The sequence below is a fragment of the Kogia breviceps genome, chromosome 2, assembly GCF_026419965.1.
Source record: "Kogia breviceps isolate mKogBre1 chromosome 2, mKogBre1 haplotype 1, whole genome shotgun sequence".
Taxonomy (NCBI): domain Eukaryota; kingdom Metazoa; phylum Chordata; class Mammalia; order Artiodactyla; family Physeteridae; genus Kogia; species Kogia breviceps.
Window position 1 is genome coordinate 49,551,855 of NC_081311.1, and position 20,928 is coordinate 49,572,782.

The 20,928-nt window shown below is 36.9% G+C and overlaps 1 protein-coding gene across 6 annotated transcripts in view; it reads right to left on the minus strand.

Moving 5' to 3' along the window:
• The window catches only part of BMPR1A (bone morphogenetic protein receptor type 1A), a 138,359-nt gene that overhangs the window by 80,799 nt on the left and 36,632 nt on the right, over positions 1 to 20,928 (minus strand). For 2 of the 6 annotated variants that reach the window (XM_059053931.2, XM_067025217.1), the window contains exon 2: positions 586 to 653. The exons of 3 other annotated variants lie outside the window; for them this stretch is intronic. The gene's annotated coding sequence lies outside the window, so the exon portion shown is untranslated. Of the gene's footprint in view, positions 1 to 585; positions 654 to 1,802; positions 1,820 to 20,928 lie in introns of those variants that run through there. One more of the 6 variants, XM_067025219.1, reaches the window with a different exon arrangement.

The following is a 20,928-nucleotide window of genomic DNA, read 5'->3' on the forward strand; positions in this document are numbered from 1 at the left end:
AGTGCGCCACAACTACCAAGCCTGTGTTCTAGAGCCCGCGAGCCATAACTAGTGAAGCCCTCGCACCTAGAGCCCGTGCTCCACAAGAGAAGCCACCACAATGAGAAGTCTGCGCACCGCAACAAAGAGTAGCCCCTACTCACTGCAACTAAAGAAAGCCCACGTGCAGCAACGAAGACCCAATGCAGCCAAAAATAAATAAATAAAAAATAAAACTCATCAATTCTGTTCATTCCTATTCCACTTGTTAATAAAAGACTGCTGTTGCAAATTATATATTTTTGTGGACAGTGCCACCAACTGACAGAAGGGTTCAAGAAAAACCTGGCAGTACTCCAGGAACTACAATGTACTTCACCCACTCATAAGGAAATACACAATTTGCTTTCTTTACCATCACAATTTGCAATTAGAAAAATGTAGTGATACAATCCTTGAAGAAACATCAACATTTTTTCAGCCCAATTCTAACAAAATAAAATGCAAATGACTAGTGAGAAATAATTATATCTGCATTAACCCCCAGAATATAGAAGACCCTTTTTTGGTTTGTCTGTTTCATTGGTGAAATACCAGTAAACTTACTTTGGCTTATGGCTGTTCAACTGAAGTGCAAATGAATTTGTGAATGGGCACATTCAAGGATCAAGTATCTAAAAGTAAACAAATCAATATTATCCACAATGAGAAACAGTTTTTAAAAATTATAATCAGTATCTTCATAGGGGTATGGATTACAAAGGTATGCATTTTCCAAAACTGAACTGTATACATAAGATCTGCACACTTCACTTTATATGTTTACATATATATACATATTATACTTCAATTTTTAAAACTTAATAAATTAGAACATGGAATGGGGAAAAGCAAAAAAAAAAATCCTGTGGGGTTGGATGAGAATTGATGGTGTTAGTATAAACTAAAATTATTATTTTTAAAATAATATAATAAAAAATATAGTTCCTAACTATGTTCACTGGAAGGGACTGGAAGCAATGACACCAGTACTAATGAGAATACCTAATGCCCAGATCTTGGTTTCTATATATTGTTTCTCCACTAAGAGGAACCTGGCCTCCTTAGAGACATGACTGATTCTGCCCCACAGATGGGGCACAAAAGGTATAACATGAGCCTGGAACATCACTGTGTCAGAAAATGATAGGGCCACATCCAAAGGACACCAGAGCCAGGATGAAGGGACTCCCACTGTCAGAACCTGGGACAACATGAACATCAAAAAACATAAAGGTTGTAAATGAATAAAGAGGATGTGGTATATATATATATATATATATATATATATATATATACACATATACATACACACACATACACACACACACACACACACACTGGAATACCACTCAGCCATAAAAAAGAACAAAATTTTGCCATGTGCAGCAACATGTCAACATGTATGACTTGGAGTGCATTATGCTAAGTGAAATAAGTCAGACAGAGAAGGACAAATACTGTATGATACCACTTTTTTGTGGAATCTAAAAAAAGTACAACTAGTGAATATGACAAAAAAGAAGCAGACTCACAGAGAGACAGCAAACCAATGGTTACCAGTGGGCAGAGGGGAGGCAATATAGGAGTGGGAGAGTGGGAGGTACAAACTACTGGGTGTAAGATAAACTCAAGAATGTATTGTGCAACACAGGAAATATAGTCAATATTTTGTTATAACTGTAAATGGAAAAGTAAACTTTTAAAATTGTGTAAAAATGTTTTAAAAATTAAATACAAATAACAACAACAAAAAATAAGGGTTGTAATGGAATATAACCCACTGGATAAAGTAGAAGTCCATCAGTCCATATTGATGATAGCTAGATAGATAAAGAGAATAAATAAAGACATAAGACAGTAAGATATTCAAGTATCTCCCCCCACAGTTTGTTTATTAGTTGTAAAGGGGGAAACAGTGACTATACAATGAAGAAACTGGACATCACCCTAGCCAGGTGATCAAAACCAACATTACTAATGACAAGTAAGGTCAGACATATCATGCTTCTGAATGTGATGGCCTGAGAAAGGACACATCATCATTTATGTAGAATTCTGGCCAGAGATGCATCACCTAAATCTAACAGTGAGAAAACATCAGATAACTCCAAATTGAGGAATACTGTATAAAATAACTGGCCTATATACATTTTTAAAAATTTCTAGCACTATTTATTTATTTATTTATTTTTAATTTATTTATTTTATTTATTCATTTTTGGCTGTGCTGGGTCTTTGTTGCTGTGCACGGGCTTTCTCTAGTTGCAGCGAGCGGGGGCTACTCTTCACTACAGTGCGCAGCCTTCTCATTGCAGTGGCTTCTCTTGTTGTGGAGCACAGGCTCTAGACGTGCAGGCTTCAGTAGTTGTGGCATGCAGGCTCAATAGCTGTGACTCGCGGGCTCTAGAGCACAGGTTCAGTAGTTGTGCGCACAGGCCTAGCTGCTCCGCAGCATGTGGGATCCTCCCAGACCAGGCATCGAACCCGTGTCCCCTGCATTGACAGGCGGATTCTCAATCACTGCACCACCAGGGAAGCCCATGGACTATATTAAAACATGTTACTGTCATGAAAGCAAAGGACAGCTAAGGAACTGTTCCAGATTAAAGAGACATGACAACTAAAAACAGTATGTGATCCCAAACTAAATCCTCTGCTGGGGGAGGCGGAGTCTAAAAAAGACTTGAGATAGTTGAGATAACAGACAAAAGTGTAATAGGTTAAAGTACTGTATCAATGTTAAATTTCCTGAATTTGATAACTTAAGTGTGATTACACATGAGAATACCCTTGTTTTTAGAAAACAGAAACTGAAATAGTAAGGGTAAAATACATACAACTTAATTCTCTCAAAGAGTTCATCAAAATAAATTGTGTACGTGTAGATCAGGTAAAGGAAAGAAGTAGAGACTCAGAGAACAATGCAAATGTGGAAAAATGTTAAAAATTGATAAATCCCAGATAAAGAGTATATGGGAGTTTTACTATGCTATTTTTTTAAGGTTTTATTTTATTTTTTTAACATCTTTATTGGAGTATAACTGTTTTACAATAGTGTGTTAGTTTTTCCTTTACAACAAAGTGAATCAGTTATACATATACATATGTTGCCATATCTCTTCCCTCTTGCGTCACCCTCTCCCACCCTCCCTATCCCACCCCTCTAGCTATCTAATTTACATTTGGTAGTGTATATATGTCCCTGCCACTCTCTCTCTTCGTCACAGCTTACCCCTCCCCCTCCCCATATCCTCAAGTCCATGCTCTAGTAGGTCTGTGTTTTATTCCTGTCCTACCACTAATCTCTTCATGACATTTTTTTTCCTTAGAGTCCATATATATGTGTTACCATACAGTATTTGTTTTTCTCCTTCTGACTTACTTCACTCTGTATGACAGACTCCAGGTCTATCCACCTCATTACAAATAACTCAGTTTCATTTCTTTTTATGGCTGAGTAATATTCCACTGTATATATGTGCCACATCTTCTTCATCCATTCATCTGTTGATGGACACTTAGGTTGCTTCCATGTCCTGGCTATCATAAATAGAGCTGTAAATACATCTTTCTGGAATATAATTGCTTCACGATGCTGTTAGTTTCTGTTGTACAACAAAGTGAATCAGCCATACGCATACATATATCCCCACATCCCCTCCCTTTTGAGCCTCCCCCCACCCTCCCTATTCCACCCCTCTAGGTCGTCACAAAGCACGGAGCTGATCTCCCTGTGGTATGCTGCTGCTTCCCACTAGCTATCTGTTTTACATTTGGTAGTGTATATATGTCGATGCTACCCTCACTTTGCCCCAGCTTCGCCCTCCACCCCGTGTCCTCAAGTCTATTCTCTATGTCTATGTCTTTAGTCCTGCCCTGCCGCTAGGTTCATCAGTATCATTTTTTTTTTTTTTTTAGATTCTATATAGCCAGGACATGGAAGCAACCTAAATGTCCATCGACAGATGAATGGATACTATGCTATTCTTGCATCTTTTCTAAGTATGAAGTAATTTCAAAATAAAAAGTAAAAATAAAAACATAAATGAATTAATAAGTTCATATGTTGTAGTCCTAACCTCCAGTACCTCAGAACATGTCCTTGATTTGAAGATATTGTCTTTATAGAGGTCATAATATTAAAAAGAGATCATTAGAGTGGGCCCTAATCCAATATGGCTGGTATCCTTATAAAAGGGGGAAATTTGTATAAAGACATGTGAAGAGACACAGGGAGAAGATGGCCATATACAGCCCAATGAATGCTTGCAGCTATGAGAAGTTAGGAAAGAGGCCTGGAACAGATCCTTCCCTAGCACCCTCACAGGGAGGATGGCTCAAGCAACAACCTGATTTTGGATGGTTAGCCTCCAGAGCTGGGAGAAAATAATTTTCTACTATCATAAGCAGAAACAAACAAAAGAATTAAAATAGTCAAACAAACAAACACACCTACAGGACATTATGCTAAAATAAATTAAATAATTTTTACAGACATCTGAGATATACTTTCACCAAATAAAGATGTTTAAAAAGCACAGATATTTTAATTACTCACTACTATTCAACAAATATTGAAGAAATCATCAAACACCAATCTTGCACTGTAAAGAAAATCATGTGATATAAAGAACTAACCAAAAAAAAAAGAACTAACCAAACTCAATGCACTATCCTATCGATATAAGTGCTTTTAATGTAAACTAAATCCCATGAGAATAAGTATACTAAAATTGATTTAACAGGTATCATTATTTAAAGACATACTTTTTTAAAGCTCCCATAAGAATCAACTAAAAAATTATTAAAACTAAAAGAAGAGTTAAACATGTAAAGTATTAAATATACACTTTTTCATATATTAACAAAAGTTTACAAAATATAATGAAAAAATAATCTCACTCACAACAGCGCCTAAAAATATACTAAAAATTTTACTGAAAGTCAAAGAAGACTAATAAAAGAAGGCATACCACTTTATGAGTTACAAAACTGTATACTGTAAAGACATCAGTTCTATCCAAATCTATCAACAAATGTTAACAGGGTTTTGAATGGAATCAGACAAAAAGGACTCTAAAGACATTTGGAAAAATAAACTTTGGAGTATCCTAAACTTTTGGAAAAGTAACAAAGAAGTATCTGCCTTAGCATGTATTAAAATATACTGGAAGCTACATCAATATAAACAATGTGTTCTACTGTCAAGAGACACATTATAAGAGAAGGCCAAAAGTAGATCCAGATATATATAAGAATGTAATAAAAGCAGCATCTCAAATCAATAAAGGGTGCTGAATGTGCTGACCATTTGAGGAAAAACTGAATTGGATCCTTACCTCATGCAACAAAATTAATTCCAGATAAATAAAAGGTTAAGATTTAAAATGTGAAACTATAAAAGAACTTGAAAATACTATTGCAATGGGGAAGTAATTTCTAAATTTGACATTAAAAGCAGAAACCATAAAGAAAATGGCTGGTGTAAATTGTTATTAAAGACAACACTGAATATATTTTTTTGTTTTATGTAGCAATCTTAATAAACCTGTAACATTATTACACTTATTATTATGCTTTTAGAGTTGTGGCTAGGGCAGTAACATCAGAGTATGTTATTCTACCCATCTGATTTCATTTTAAAGGGAACAATTTTCTACTTTGATTTGACAATTGGCTTTTCCTGTAATGCTTAGGAGTTATTTGAGTAACAAAAAGTACTTAACTCCTATTTTTTCACACTTCTGTGTTTGTTATCTTTAGTTGGAATGAAAAAAAAATCTAAAATTTGGGTAACTTCCTACAATTTGACACCAAGTTATAAAATGTTATGTTTTTTAAATTGACTGAAGTTATTTAATATTCTAGGTGAAGAAATAATAAGTACCTACAAGGACTTTTTTTTCGGCTTCAGACCCACTGGATCTGAGTGCTACTTGCACCTCAACTTATGTTATAAGCAAATGTTTGTTCTGCAGGGGGGAAAAAATGCTTATTTAAATGTGATATTTCATGTCAAATTCCTAGATTCTTCTCCCTTCCCTTTACATCACAGTCATTCAAACATTTGCAGTGGCAATACAGAGGTAAGAAGTATTCATAATGGAGTTCAGATTCTTTAACATGATTTTTACTTTCGAAATCCTCTTTTTTGTCCTTTCATAAATTTGCCTAAAGTGCAGGATAAAAGGTATAAAACCTGAGTTATGATACAGAATTTACACAGGACTTCAGGGCTTAGGTGTAAAGGCTTAAACCAGCAAGAGTCCATTCCTCAGCCCTGACTTAGCATGTTCCTCAGCCACCATTTGGACTTCGCTGAAAGACCGGGAAGGCAACAGATTATTACAGCAGATAAGAGTTCCATGCAGAGGAGTCAGTTATGTCAAATACCACTGAGCAGCTGACAATGAGGACAGAAAATCTGGCACATGGAAGCCATCAATGACACTGACAAGAATGGTTTTTGAGATATTACTCATGGCAAACAGGTAGATCGATGATAGGAGCAGGTTAAACAGTCAAGGGAAGGTGAGGGAGAGAAGGTACTGCAAGTAAACAACTCCCCGATGTATATGTGGCTACTAAGCAAGAAGCTGGAAGATGACTGTTTTCTTACTAAGTCTATACTAGAGATTATTTGCTGATGGAAATAAACCAACGAAGAGGCAAAGACTAGAGAAAAGAGAGGAGAAATAGTCAAAATTCTCACTGATATCAAAACCAAATAGAGCTAACGAGGTGATATTTATTTATCTCTATGCTTACATCAACCTCAACAGAAATAATTTAGCATTTTTGTAGAAGCTGCCCTGTAAATTTCGTGGTCATATTTTTTAAAGTTTTTTTTGAAAAGATTTATTTACTATTTATTTTATTTTTATTTACTAAGACTATGTTGGGTCTTAGTAGCGGCATGCATGATCTTCGTTGAGGCACGCAGGATCGTTCGTTGCGGCATGCGGGCTTCTCTCCAGTTGTGGCATGCGGGTTTTTCTCTCTCTAGTTGTGGCACACAGGCTCCAGGGCACGTGGGCTCTGCAGTTAGCAGCAAGCAGGCTCTCTAGTTGAGGCATGCGAGATCAGTAGTTGTGGCGTGCTGGCTTAGTTGCCCTGCAGCATGTGGGACCTTAGTTCCCTGACCAGGGATTGAACCCAAGTCCCCTGCATTGTAAGGCAGATTCTTTACTACTGGACCACCAGGGAAGTCCCTCTTGGTCATATTTTCAACACTTAAGCAATATTTCCATATAAACTCATGTCTCCAAATTATTGGTGCTAAAACATACTAATTTCTTTGCTCTCTAAACACTCTTAAGTAACTCAACATACGTAAGAGATTTTATGCCCAGGAAATTTCTCTTAATAATATGAGTTTTTTCCTTCATAGCAGCTTCACTAATTTTATTTTATTCTCATTTTTAAAAAAATCCCTGTTGATGTTTGAGTTCGTGTTCTAGTAAAAGTTTTTCATTACACATATTTTCCACACATCATATTAATCACAGTTCCTACTGTGATTTTTTAAGTCCTAAACTGTGACCTTTGACAGATGTATGTAAAAATGTTCTTTATTTTCACAAAGAATTAGAAGCTTTCCTATTTTTCTTAAAACACAAACGGCTCTATTTTAGGTTTCCCTTTTTTGATAGAGTCAAAAAAGCACTGTCACTTTAGGATTGGGGAGACAACACAGAGTGCCAGATTAGAGCATCCTCTACTCAGCCCCACTGATTGTTGCAACTGGGGAACGTAGGTCCTATGCTGCCATATTCCATCCAGTTTTTCAAAATAAGCCAGAGAGCTGGATTTTCTTTTTGGGAAATCTCCCAACTTTTAATTGTTTGTAACTAATTAAAGAAATACAGCATAAGCCAAATATAGCATGCCCACAGGCCAAATCCACCTGCGAGGCCACCAGTTTACAACTTCAAGGTTAAAGAATCATAGTAGGTCTGCTTATTTTTTTTTTCACATTTTTCTTGTTTTTAGGTAATTCTTCCCTCCAAAAAGGGATATCACAAGTTTTTCTAAAATATACCCATTCAGAGATTCAAAGCAATGTTGAATAAGCTCCACCATCACCAAGTGCCATTTAACATCTGTCTTTTTAAAAGTAATATACCACATTTGCATTTTGATACTAGTTTGCAATGGGAAAGAAATTCATCTGTAAATTTTCAGTTGCTTTTGTGAAGGGCAGTTTTCTTACACCTACAAGATAATTAACATTTACAGCCCACCTACAGTGTGCAAGGGACACTACTAAACACTCACATTTGGGTATTTCATTAAAGCCTAAATTACCTTGTGAAGTTAGATTTTATTATCTCATTTTAGAGACAACTTGCAACAGCTCACAAACTTCTCAGTTTTTGTTTCTCAGCACTCAGAATCCAGCAGGTTAGGCTTCTTTTTTGACAGGTATCATCAATCAAGAATAATTACAACCATCTTAAATCACAGTAACAAAAATGCAAAGCAAAAGTACTGAAGAATGATATCCTTTGAAAATACAGCTAAACCTTAATTTCAACTAATAAATTCTTCACTTTCATTGATCTTACAATCATTGAAATAGCCAGTTATTTTTAAGACAAGTAAAATTGAAGTCAGCTCTGCTTTTTGGTTAATATGTTTCTTTCCAGGGTCTCTAAAAAGACTAAAAGTTTTATAGAATCAAAGCTTTTTTCATTAATTAAAGAGGACTAAAAAAAGAACACTGGTTGCTGCCACAAAGGAGCTACTGAACATGTGTGGTGGGCAAGGCACTGTGCTCAGCCCAGCAACACAAGGAACCAAGTAAGATTCCCTCCTCACATAGATAGAGCCTTAACACTTTCTAAGAATGGAAACAGAACAGATCCTTCTAAAAATGTTCATACAAATTATAATTTAATTACAATGATAATAAGTGCCAAAAAAGAAATGTAAAACAAGGTATTATGATAGCTTTGACAAAGATGTGTAAGTTTAAGTAAAAAGACATTACTGGGCAAAATCTCAATATAATAAGGGGGATAAAAAGACAACTGCTCTGTTACAGTGAAGTGGCTCCTTTAAAAATATTACAGTCTGGGCCCAGAAGGACCAGGGGCTCCCCTGGGTCCCCAGATCCCCCAGGAGAGAGAAGGGTCATGCTGAGAGCACTCTGGGACCCAGGGTCACCCGCAGGTTTGGCTCAACTTCACAGCAGCCAGGCCCTGGACACCCTCAACCACAGCAGAACATCTGCCTGTGCTTTCTTCCCTAAAGTCATTTTGATTCCTCTTTTTATTTATTTTTTTTAATTTTATTTTTATTTTTTATTTTTTTGCAGTACGCGGGCCTCTCACTGTTGTGGCCTCTCCCGCTGCGAAGTACAGGCTCCGGACGCGCAGGCTCAGCGGCCATGGCTCACCGGCCCAGCCGCTCTACAGCATGTGGGATCTTCAGGGACCTGGGCATGAATCCATATCCCCTGCATCAGCAGGCGGACTCTCAACCACTGCGCCACCAGGGAAGCCCTGATTCCTCTTTTTAGTTTAGCTCCTGTTACTTAATTGATGCTGCAAAAGTTCTTACTGAAGTTTGATATAGTATTATAATTGTAAAATAGTGTTTTTTAAATTAAAAAATTATTTAATATAATTCATATGAATACATAGTTCCAGGTCATGAGACCCTCTAGAAATACATAGGTCTTTATTAAATTTTAATAAAGAATTGCTATTTACTACAACCATCAGTGAAATTTGACATGGTAGAAATGTTTAAACAATAAAACCAATTTGTATGCTAATGACTGTTACTATAAATGTATATATAAATTTACCTGAATAAATTTTTTTGGCCATGCCAAAAAAAAAAATTACAGTCTGAAGGCTTACATTAAAATGCTATTAGTACATAATTCTATTTATATTTCATATATGCTAATGTTAAGTTTCTATGTGTAAGTCTTCACTTTGATGTTTTTAAAGCCATTCTTTTCCCTGCAAGACACACGCAGATAACCTCAATATTTAAAAAGTAAAACTCTGGGGGCTTCCCTGGTGGCGCAGTGGTTGAGAGTCCGCCTGCCGATGCAGGGGACACGGGTTCGTGTCCCGGTCCGGGAGGATCCCACATGCCGCGGAGCGGCTGGGCCCGTGAGCCATGGCTGCTGAGCCTGTGCGTCCGGAGCCTGTGCTCTGCAACGGGAGAGGCCACAACAGTGAGAGGCCCGCGTATGGCAAAAAAAATAAAAATAAATAAATAAATAAATAAAAAGTAAAACTCTTATCAGGATTTAATTCTAAAGCTCAATGAACAAAAAATAATTAATACATTATGTATTTATAAAAATTAAAAACAGACAAAACCAATAACATTTATCAAATAATGTTGGGAAAATGGTTAAAATGCTTTTATTGATAATGTGTTAAACAATATTAAGTTTTGAAGTATGGATATTGTAATAAATTTGTCAATTACTTGGTTTTTGCAAAGATATAAAAATAACATGGGTTAGGAAACTACAAAGTAAAGCATTAAAATGGGGCACAGTTTTCTAGTAAAAAATTGGTACCATAGGAATAAATACAAAAATTTTTAAAATATGCTTAAGAAAATGTGTCCAGGGACTTCCCTGGTGGTCCAGTGTTTAAGAATCTGCCTTTCAATGCAGGGGACATGGGTTTGATCCCTGGTCAGGGAACTAACTAAGATTCCACATGCCGGAGGGCAACTAAGCCTGCATGCTGCAACAAAGAGTCCATGCGCTGCAATGAAAGATCCCGCAGGCACAACAAAGATCCCTTGTGCCGCAACTAAGACTTGACGCAACCAAATTAATTAAATAATTAATTTTTTTTAAAAAAAGAAAATGTGTCCAAAATGTCTCAACTCTCACTAGCAATTAATGATTTTTATGTCAATAACAAATAGCAAATGCACAAAGTGTTCAAATACAATAAAAGATTCAAAACTCAAAAATATCTCATGAGATTTATCTACATCCAGTTTTTTAAATATATTCACTTAATGATTTAAATAACAAGATCCTACGGCAGCATACTCTATATTCTCACAGGTTACTTTCAAACATCTTCCCTGCTTCATGCAGTCATAAATTTTTAAGCAATGTAGGGAACCACACGTCAATTGTTTTGGAACACGTTCTATTCTTGAACACATGGAAGTTTAGAAGAAAAACCCACAATGGTGCTTGATATGCCATGCAACTCAAAGAACGAAAAATTCACAAATCCTAATAGACTCAGCTTTTCTTGCCCTTTCCAAAAACCATCTTTAAAAGGAAGAGGGAACCAAAATATCAGTCATCTAATCACACCATATTTATTAAGAATCTAGTATGTTTAAGGTTCCCAATATGCATGATAGGAGCCAAAGAGAAAAGACATGACTCAACTTCCAGCACAGCATAACTGTTCACTTTCCTCATGTAAGTAGGTCAATACTTACCTTACCAGCTATTTTTAAGATTAACAATAATGGCACAGAATACCATAGAAACACAAATGATAGCTAGTATAATTATTTTAAATCAGAGACAGAGGACAAATACTTAGAAAGAAAAATAGTACAAACTGTCATTAAAAGCCCTACAGAAGTCCACCTGCCTATGCAGGGGACATGGGTTCGTGCCCCGGTCCGGGAAAATCCCACATGCCGTGGAGCAGCTAGGCCTGTGAGCCATGGCCGCTGAGCATGCACTCTGCAACGAGAGAGGCCACAACAGTGAGAGGCCTGCGTACTGCAAATTAAAAAAAAAAAAAAAAAGCCATACAGAAGCACAGAAAATGAAGAAATGATCAAGAGCTCAGATGAAATTAAGGCTTCACAGAAAAGGTAAGATTTAGGTTGAACCTACTGAGAAGGCTTGGATTTATTAGATAAGAAGAGAAGGAGGGGATTAACAGAGAAGCAAAGATAAGACTACAGAATTAGGGCCACAGAATATAAAGCCAATCCGACATCTTATTATTGAGCAAAAATATGTAAACAAATTAGAACTAAATCATGAGCTAGAGAGAACAAAACCTGTATGAACAGTATACAATAGAACATCAAGTCCGAATGCGCAGCCACAAATTTTTATCAGCTATATCTTTCCTCTTTTGGAAAAAGTGTGAGGGGACAATAGTCTTGTTTAGAAAATATGACATCTACTCTCAAAATACTAAAAAGGTTGATATAAATGGGACTGTATTTCTATGACATAATCTGATTACTAATAATAGTGACTTTTTTCTAAAGAGTATTAAGCAGATTGATGCACGTTACTAATACTTAAAATGACCTAGATAAGGAGAAAAAAATCAATACTTTTTAATGGACTGATAATGTTTAACAGAGGTATAATTAGTTTACAAATAATGCTTAAGTTTCTTAAACCCTCAGAAATGGGACCAGTTACATATAAACATATACTTATGAAATATATTCAAATTTTAATAACCAAATTTTTAAAGTGATTCCTTAAAAGTTAAAAAAAAGTTTATATATATTCTAACTAAAACTTAGAACTCAAAAAATTATAACAAAACAGTCAAATTAACATTCAGAATATGACACTGGGAATTTTATGACAGTTTTTATGTGAAAAATCTTTTTGAAGTCTTCATTTATCTAAGAGCAGCAAGGAAATAGAACAAAAGAAATATTGTAACTGCTTTCGGGACTTTTTCCCATCACATTTGTGAAATATAAGAACAGTCCAATTCATGCCATTTTATGCCAGGAAGGTTTTTTTTTTTCTCAAAATAAAATGTAAAATACTTTAAAAGTTTAACTCAACATGAATTTGAGTTAAATCTGTGTTTAACTGCAGTATTAAAATATAATTTGTAGGCCTCTCAAAAAATTACCACTTTTTAAATACCTTTGACTAGACAAAGAAATAATCTTCAGGCTCACTTGGAAGCTAAACTATATAAAAGTAAAGACTGTAAAAGAAAAAGCTAAGTAGCAATTTTTACAAATATTTAAGTTAAAATGGTTCTCTTTTGGGGCCCCGCCAGGGAAAATGTCTAAGTTTCTGGCTCCCTAAGTGGGGGCGGGATTGAAGATACTGTGGCAAATGCATATTCTAGCCTCACCACTGTGGCTCCAAACTTCAAGTGCAGTGGTAGGCTCTGGAACAAAGAATGTGTAACCTGATCTCTTTTCCTTCTCTCCTCCTTCACAGCAACATTTAGAAAGTAATTTAACCTCTCAAAATGGCATCTTTGTGCTGCTTCGGGGAAAAACATCTATTCACTATTATAGTGTAAGGGAAAAAATAAGAAATCAAATCACTTTTTAAAAATGGTTTTTGCTTAATATACAGTGATATTTTTGTTTCAAACATCAAGTACAAAGAAAACCCAATTATAAATGAAGACTTCATTTCCATTACTTGAATGTCTACTACCCAAGATTAACAAATGCAGCTCGGATTTTAAGAACAATTAGTTTTATTAATACAAGGTGGAGTTAGTATTTATTTTGCTTCTATAACAAAGGCAGTAATTAGCTCCTAAGAAGTTCTGAAGAGAAAATAATTTTAAATTAATACAAATAATCTAGATAAATTTGAGTTTTAAATCTTAGTGACTAAAAATAAATACAGGTTATGTACTTTTCTCACATTATCTTTTCATTTATCATTATTTAAAAAAAGGAGACGGGCTTCCCTGGTGGCGCAGTGGTTGAGAATCTGCCTGCCAATGCAGGAGACACGGGTTCGTGCCCTGGTCCGGGAAGATCCCACATGCCGCGGAGCAACTAAGCCCGTGAGCCATGGCCGCTAGGCCTGCGCATCCGGAGCCTGTGCTCCGCAACGGGAGAGGCCACAGCAGTGAGAGGCCCGCATACCAAAAAAAAAAAAAAAAAAAAAAAAAAAAAGGAGACAAGTCCGAAAACATGGGAAAGAACAATAAAAAATTTGCTACCCAGGGATCAAAGAATATTAATACATTGGGAATGTTTAATAACATTCCCACCATGGACAAAAAAATTTTAAGGTATTCTAAAATTAATACCACGGAAATTTTATATATTTTTATACATTTCAAATCAATTCTATAGTCATGAGTTATTTGACCCTCGCAACAACCTTGTGAGTTAGGAGATCACAAATTTGCTTAGTTGAGACAGTCACAAAAAAATTGGTAGAAGTCTCCTGACTCCAGGCTACAGCCCTAAACTGTTATTTGTATTTCAATATATACTAGTAAGCACTATTACGCCCCTTTTACCAGAGAGGAAACAGGTTCAGAAGCAAATAACTTGCCTACGGTCACAACTCCAAACTCTTACCACTTAACCACTACTGTAGTCCTCACGTTTATCAAAATAAATAGATAAAATTATGTTTAATGTTATATAACTGACTAAAAACCAACTGTGGTAGCAGAACAGTGGTCCCCTCAAAGACATACACATCCTAATCCCTGGAACATATGAATGTCAGCTTGCATGACCAAAGGGATTTTGTAGATGTGATTAAGGGTACAAATCTTGAGATGGGGAGGTTATCCTGTTGGGCTCAACCTAATCACGAGTCCCTAAAAGCAGAGAACCCTTCCCAGCTGTGGTGAGAGAGAGAAAGAGAAGACAAAGGGTCAGAGCATCGGATGAGACCTTGTTGGCTTTGAAAATGATGAGGAAGGAGGCTACAAGCCAAGGATACTGGTTGGCCTATAGAAGCTGAAAAAGACAAAGAATCAGATTCTCCCCTAGAGCCTCCAGAAAGGAACACAGTCCAGCAGACAGCTTGATTTTAGTCTGGTGACACCTGTGCTGGACTTCTGACCTACAAAAGTGTAAGATAATAATTTTTTCTGTTTAAAACAGTAAGTTTGTGGTAATTTATTACAGCAGCAATCAAAAACCAATTGTACTGTAAAATACCAATTGTACTGTATAATTGACATACAGACTGAATGTTCATGTCCCTCCAAAATTCATATGTTAAATCCTAATGCCCAATGTGATGATATATGGAGGTAGAGCCTTTGGGAGGTAATTAGGTTATAAGGGTGGAGCCCTCATGAATGGAATTAGAGCCCTTATAAAAGGGAACCCAGAGACTTCCCTTGATCCTTCTGCCATGTGAGGATACAGAGAAAAGATGGCCTTCTATGAACCAGGAAGTGGACTCTCATCAGACACTGAATCTGTCAGCAGCTTGATCTTGGACTTCTCAGACTCTGGACTGTGAGAAATGTCTGTTGTTTATAAGCCACCCAGTTTTATGGTATTGTGTAATAGCAGCCCGAACAGACTAAGACAATTGACTATTTTGTATTTTAAATTAACCGAACACTATTTTACAATACCAAAAGACATTCTGTCAGTGAGTAAATATGTAATCAGAAATCCTGCCCACCCAGTGTAGATGAAATAAAAATACAGGTACCCATCACTATACAACTGGATGTGATTTGGTTGCCAATGACATTCTGGCCCAATGCTATACCTTTTAATTTTCCTTCCTCCTTCCCTCACAAGTTAAATGTTAAATACTAAACTCTAAAATCCCAAAGCACAGATACAACTAACTTTCCTTTGCCTTGTCCACATCAGCATGCATACACACGTACAAAAGTCAAGAAAATGATCAAAAGGCAAGGAGTAATTGGGGAAAAGACTGTAGTGATGACCAAAAAAGAATGGGATCAATTTATTAAGCACAGGTGGCAGAAGAGTTTTCAGAAAGGAACAAGGCAGTGAGCTACTGAACAGAGTAGGGAGTCAAATACAGTTCAAAGAATATTTGACAATGAACAGTGCTAGATATAGTAATAAGTTAGTCCTTGACTTAGGTGCTTTTATTATCCCATTGTACAGGTGGGAAAACAGAGCATAGAATATTATATATATATTAGCAAAGTCACACTGCTAATAAGTGGCAAAGGCAGGATTCAAACGCAAATAAGTGGGGCTTCAGAGCTGGTGCATTTAACCAGTGAATTGTGTTGCTCTCCAGAGCATAAGCCTCTCACCTAACCTCTTATGCAAAACAGGAATAACTTCCACCTCAAAGATTTGTGGTAGATTAAAGTGATAACATGTATAAAGCACTTTGAAAAGTACTTGGTACGTAGTAAGTGTCGAATAAATGTTAGTGACTAGTGCTAAGTGCCAGGTGCTGTGCTAAACATTTTCCTTACCTGATCTTTTTTTTTAAATAAATTTATTTATTTTTGGCTGTGTGGGATCTTTGTTGCTGAGTGCGGGCTTTCTCTAGTTGCGGCGAGAGGGGGGCTACTCTTTGTTGCCGTGCACGGGCTTCTCAATGTGGTGGCTTCTCTTGTTGCGGAGCAAGGGCTCTAGGCACGTGGGCTTCAGTAGTGGCTCACGGGCTCTAGAGCACAGGCTCAGTAGTTGTGGTGCATAGGCTTAGTTGCTCTATGGTATGTGGGATCTTCCCAGACCAGAGCTCGAACCCATGTCCCCTGAATTGGCAGGCGGAATTCTTACAAATGTTCTTTTTGTATCCTGGACACAACTCAATTATCAGACATGATTTGCATATGAATCTCCCATTCTGTGGGTTTTCTCAACTCTCTTGAAAGTGTCCTCTGAGGTACACCGGTTTTTTAAAATTTTGAGGAAGTCCAATTTATCTGTTTTTTCCCTTGATGTCGTATCTAAACAATCACTGCCTAATCCAAAGCCACAAAATTTACACCTATGTTTTCTTCTAAGAGTTTCACACTTTTAGCTCTTAAATTTAAGTCTTTACTTTGAGTTATTTTTGTATATGGTATGAGGTAGGGGTCCAACTTCATTCTTTTACAGTTGGATATCCAGTTGCCCAGCATCACTATTTTGGTGTCTTGGAATTGTCTTTTATTCCCTGAGGTATTTCCACCACACAGCAAATGCATCATGGTAAAAAGTAGCAACAGGAGAAGAGTTATGCCATTATTTTGTAAAATGAAAAGGGGGATGGTAGAAAGGAATGTGGGAAAGAAGAAACTGCTTGAAAGACTGATTCACAGGAAGGTCAATTTTAGGAAAGAGCACATGGAAGTTTAGGGCCTATAAATTAATTCACTTGAAATTACCCATTTGTGTGGGTACCTCAAGGAGTTTGTGTCCCCACTCTATGCCCAAGACCAACATTTAAATACTGCTCTATACTACTGTTTCCTAAACTCCAGGGGGAAAGGTATCATTTGTGAATAACTTTTTATATTTTAATGGTGAGAATAATAAAATGAGACAGGGCTTAGGATGAAGCTAGTGATACAAGGAGGCCTACAGATTTTTCACCCTATACCACTCAGCCAAATAGAAAAGTTCATTTCCATTCCCCATTTTACATGAAACATATCTGGTTCAATGTATGCATTAATGGGACAGAATTCATTTTTAAGTTTTATTTTATTAGTAAAAGAGTAATAACGGGATTTCCCTGGCAGTCCAGTGGTTAAGACTCTGCCTTCCAATGCAGGAGGTGTGGGTTCAATCCCTGGTTGGGGAACTAAGATCCCACATGCCATGGGGTGCGGCCAAAAACTTAAAAAAAAAAAGAGTAATAACAACAAAACAGCACTAAGAAATTCTGCCTTGAGCCCACTAGTTTACTCACCTTATGCCTACACTCCCTTGAAACAAACCCTAGCTAGACCAAGGATATAGGATGCCATCACTGAATAGAAATTTTAAGGTCAAACCCTTAGCCCCACAGTACACCACTATGTGTAGTAAAATTATTTTCGCGAGATTGATCCATTTTATGATACTGGCAAAACAGATGTGCTATCTATTTCTTCTTATCACATAGTTGCCAATTTAATAGATGTGTACTGTATGTAACCTTGGGGTTATTTCATTTCTTGTGCCTAATTAATTGGGATTAAATATAGACAGCATTTTCAAGAGTATAAAATCTATAATGCAAATATTGGATGGCAATCTGTAATTTTTTTAATATAAATTTATTTATTTATTTTTGGCTGCATTGGGTCTTCGTTGCTGCACACAGGCTTTCTCTAGTTGCAGCAAGAGGGGGCTACTCGTCGTTGTGGGGCGCAGACTTCTCATTGCGGTGGCTTCTCTTGTTGTGGAGCATGGGCTCTAGGTATGCGGGCTTCAGTAGCTGCAGCACATGGGCTCAGTAGTTGTGGCTCGCAGGCCCTAGAGCACCAGCTCAGTAGTTGTGGCGCACAGACTTAGTTGCTCCATGGCATGTAGGATCTTCCCAGACCAGGGATCGAACCCATGTCCCCTGAATTGGCAGGTGGATGCTAAACCACTGCACCACCAGGGAAGTCCCGGCAATTTGTAATTTTTAAGCCTGGTATTCACAGAGTGATAAAGATGACATTTCAATCATATAAAAACTGATTATTCAATAAAAATTGTTGAAAAACTGACTAGCCATCTGGCTGTAAAAAGAGATTCAAGCCCTTCATCACTCCTTAGACCAAAAATAAACTGTAGATTAATAAGATATTTAAAATAGAAGAAAATAGTTTTGTTTTTGTTTTGTATTTTAATATTATTCTCAGATAAGGGGAGGCCATCTAAGCCTGACACATTAAATTACTAAGGAAAAGAATGATAAGTTCCTGTTAGGAAAACTTACATTCCTCATTGCCTGTCAGACATCCAAGGAAAGTATAAATTTGCATTTCTGAGTAGGGGTTCACGCTGGAGATTAAAACTTGGGCATCATCAACACACAGATGGTTTCAAAGCCTTGAGGACAGACAAGCTCAAAAAGGGAATGAGAATGGCTAAAAAAGAGGTGCAAGGACTGAGCCCTGGAGGCACTCCATGACAAAAAAGACTGAGATGGAAACTAAGAAGAGTATGCAGTCTTGAAACCCAAGTGAAGAAAGTGTTTCCAGGAGGAGAGAATAAATGATCACCTGTGTCAAATACTGTTAACAGGTCAGATAATTCAAGGATGACAAAGGAAAAGTCATGGTTAACCTTCACAAGAGCAGTTTAGGCAGGGTGCTAGGAAGGAAAGCCTAATTAAAGCAGGTGGACACCTATGATATTCGGATGAGAAAAACTGGAAGCAAAGTATAGACACTTCCTCTAAAAAAAGGCGGGGGGTGAGAATTGAGCAACAGTTCGAGGGGAAAGTGGAGTCAAGAGACTTTACGCTGCTGTTGCTTAAGATGAGATAAGAAAGAGTAGAGTGGTGTGCTGATGAGAATGATCCTGCATCATGTAAGAGAGAAGGGATGGAATTAGAGCACAGTGGAGGTTGTGGTACTTCCTAGAAGGATGGTCAGTTATTAAATAATAATAGAGAGAAGTCAGATACATGAGCACTGATGAAGAAAGACAGATAGATATAGTAGCAGGAGCTTTATGGATGTTTTCTTGTATGGCATCTATTTTCTCAGAGAGATGAAAAGCAAAGTTGTATACTGAGAGTAAAGAATGTGGAAGGTGGTGTTGGAGGTTTGAGGAAGAGAAGTTTAAATGATCACCTAGGTCAGACCAGGTCAGGGAGATAAATGGATTAGGAACTACTGCTCAACAACATTAAGGGCTAGGCTGACCTTAATGATCATTAACTGGAAGACCAACAGCAAAGTTAATTATCCAGCCACTTTCAGCTGCAAAAGTGCAAGTGTACAATCAAAGCACCCAAATAAGAAGCAAAACTTGATAGAACTAAAGGGAGAAACAGACAGTAACACAACAGTAGTGGGAAATTTCACTATCCTGCTTTCAACAATGGGTAGAACAACCAGACAGAAGATCAATAAGAAAACAAAGAATTTTGAAAACACTAGGGACCAACTGTATCTAACAGACATATACAGAACACTCCATGCAACAGGAGCAGAATACACATTCTTCTCAACCACACATGGAACATTCTCCAGGACAGATCACATGTTATGCCACAAAACAAGTCTTGACAAAGTTAAAAATACTGAAATCATACCAAGTATCTTTTCTAACCACAATGAAATGAAACTAGAAATCAATAGTAGGAAACTGGAAAAATCACAAATATGTGGAAATTAAACAACACACTCTTGAACAACTAATGGGTCAAAGAAGAACTCACAGGGGAAACTAAAAAGTATCTTGTGACAAATGTAAACAAAAACATCATACCAAAACTTATATATGATACAGCAAAAGTAGTTCTAAGAGGGAATTTTACAGCACTACATGCCTATAATTAAAAAAGAAAAGAGAGGTTTCAAATTAAAAATCTAAGTTTACACCTCAGAGAAGAACTAGGAAAAGAAGAAAATAAACTAATAAAGATTACAGCAGAAATAAAATAGAAAACAGAATAACAAAGAAAAAAATGAATGAAATGAAGCATTTGTTTTCTGAAAAGATCAACAAAATTTACAAACCCTTAGCTAGACTAACTAAAAAGAAAAGAGAGAATTCTCAAATAACTAAAATCAGAAATGAAAGAGGAGACATTACAACCGATACCACAGCAATAGAAAGGATTTAAGAAACTACTATGAATAATTACACAACAACAATTTGGATAACCAGGAAGAAATGGATAAATTTCTAGAAACATACATGCTACCAAAACTGAACCATGAAGGAAAAGAAAACCCAAACAGACCTATAACTAGTAAGGAGATTGAATCAGTAATCAAAAATCTCCCAACAAAACAAACAACCCGATTAAAAAATAAGGAGACCTCGGGCTTCCCTGGTGGCGCAGTGGTTGAGTCCGCCTGCCGATGCAGCAGACACGGGTTTGTATCCCGGTTCAGGAGGATCACATGCCGCGGAGCGGCTGGGCCTGTGAGCCATGGCCACTGAGCCTGCGCGTCCAGAGCCTGTGCTCCGCAACAGGAGAGGCCACAACAGTTAGAGGCCCACGTACCAGGAAAAAAAAAAAAAAAAAAAGGGAGACCTGAATAGATGTTTTTCCAAAGAAGATATACAGATGGCAAACAGGCACATGAAGATGCTCAACAT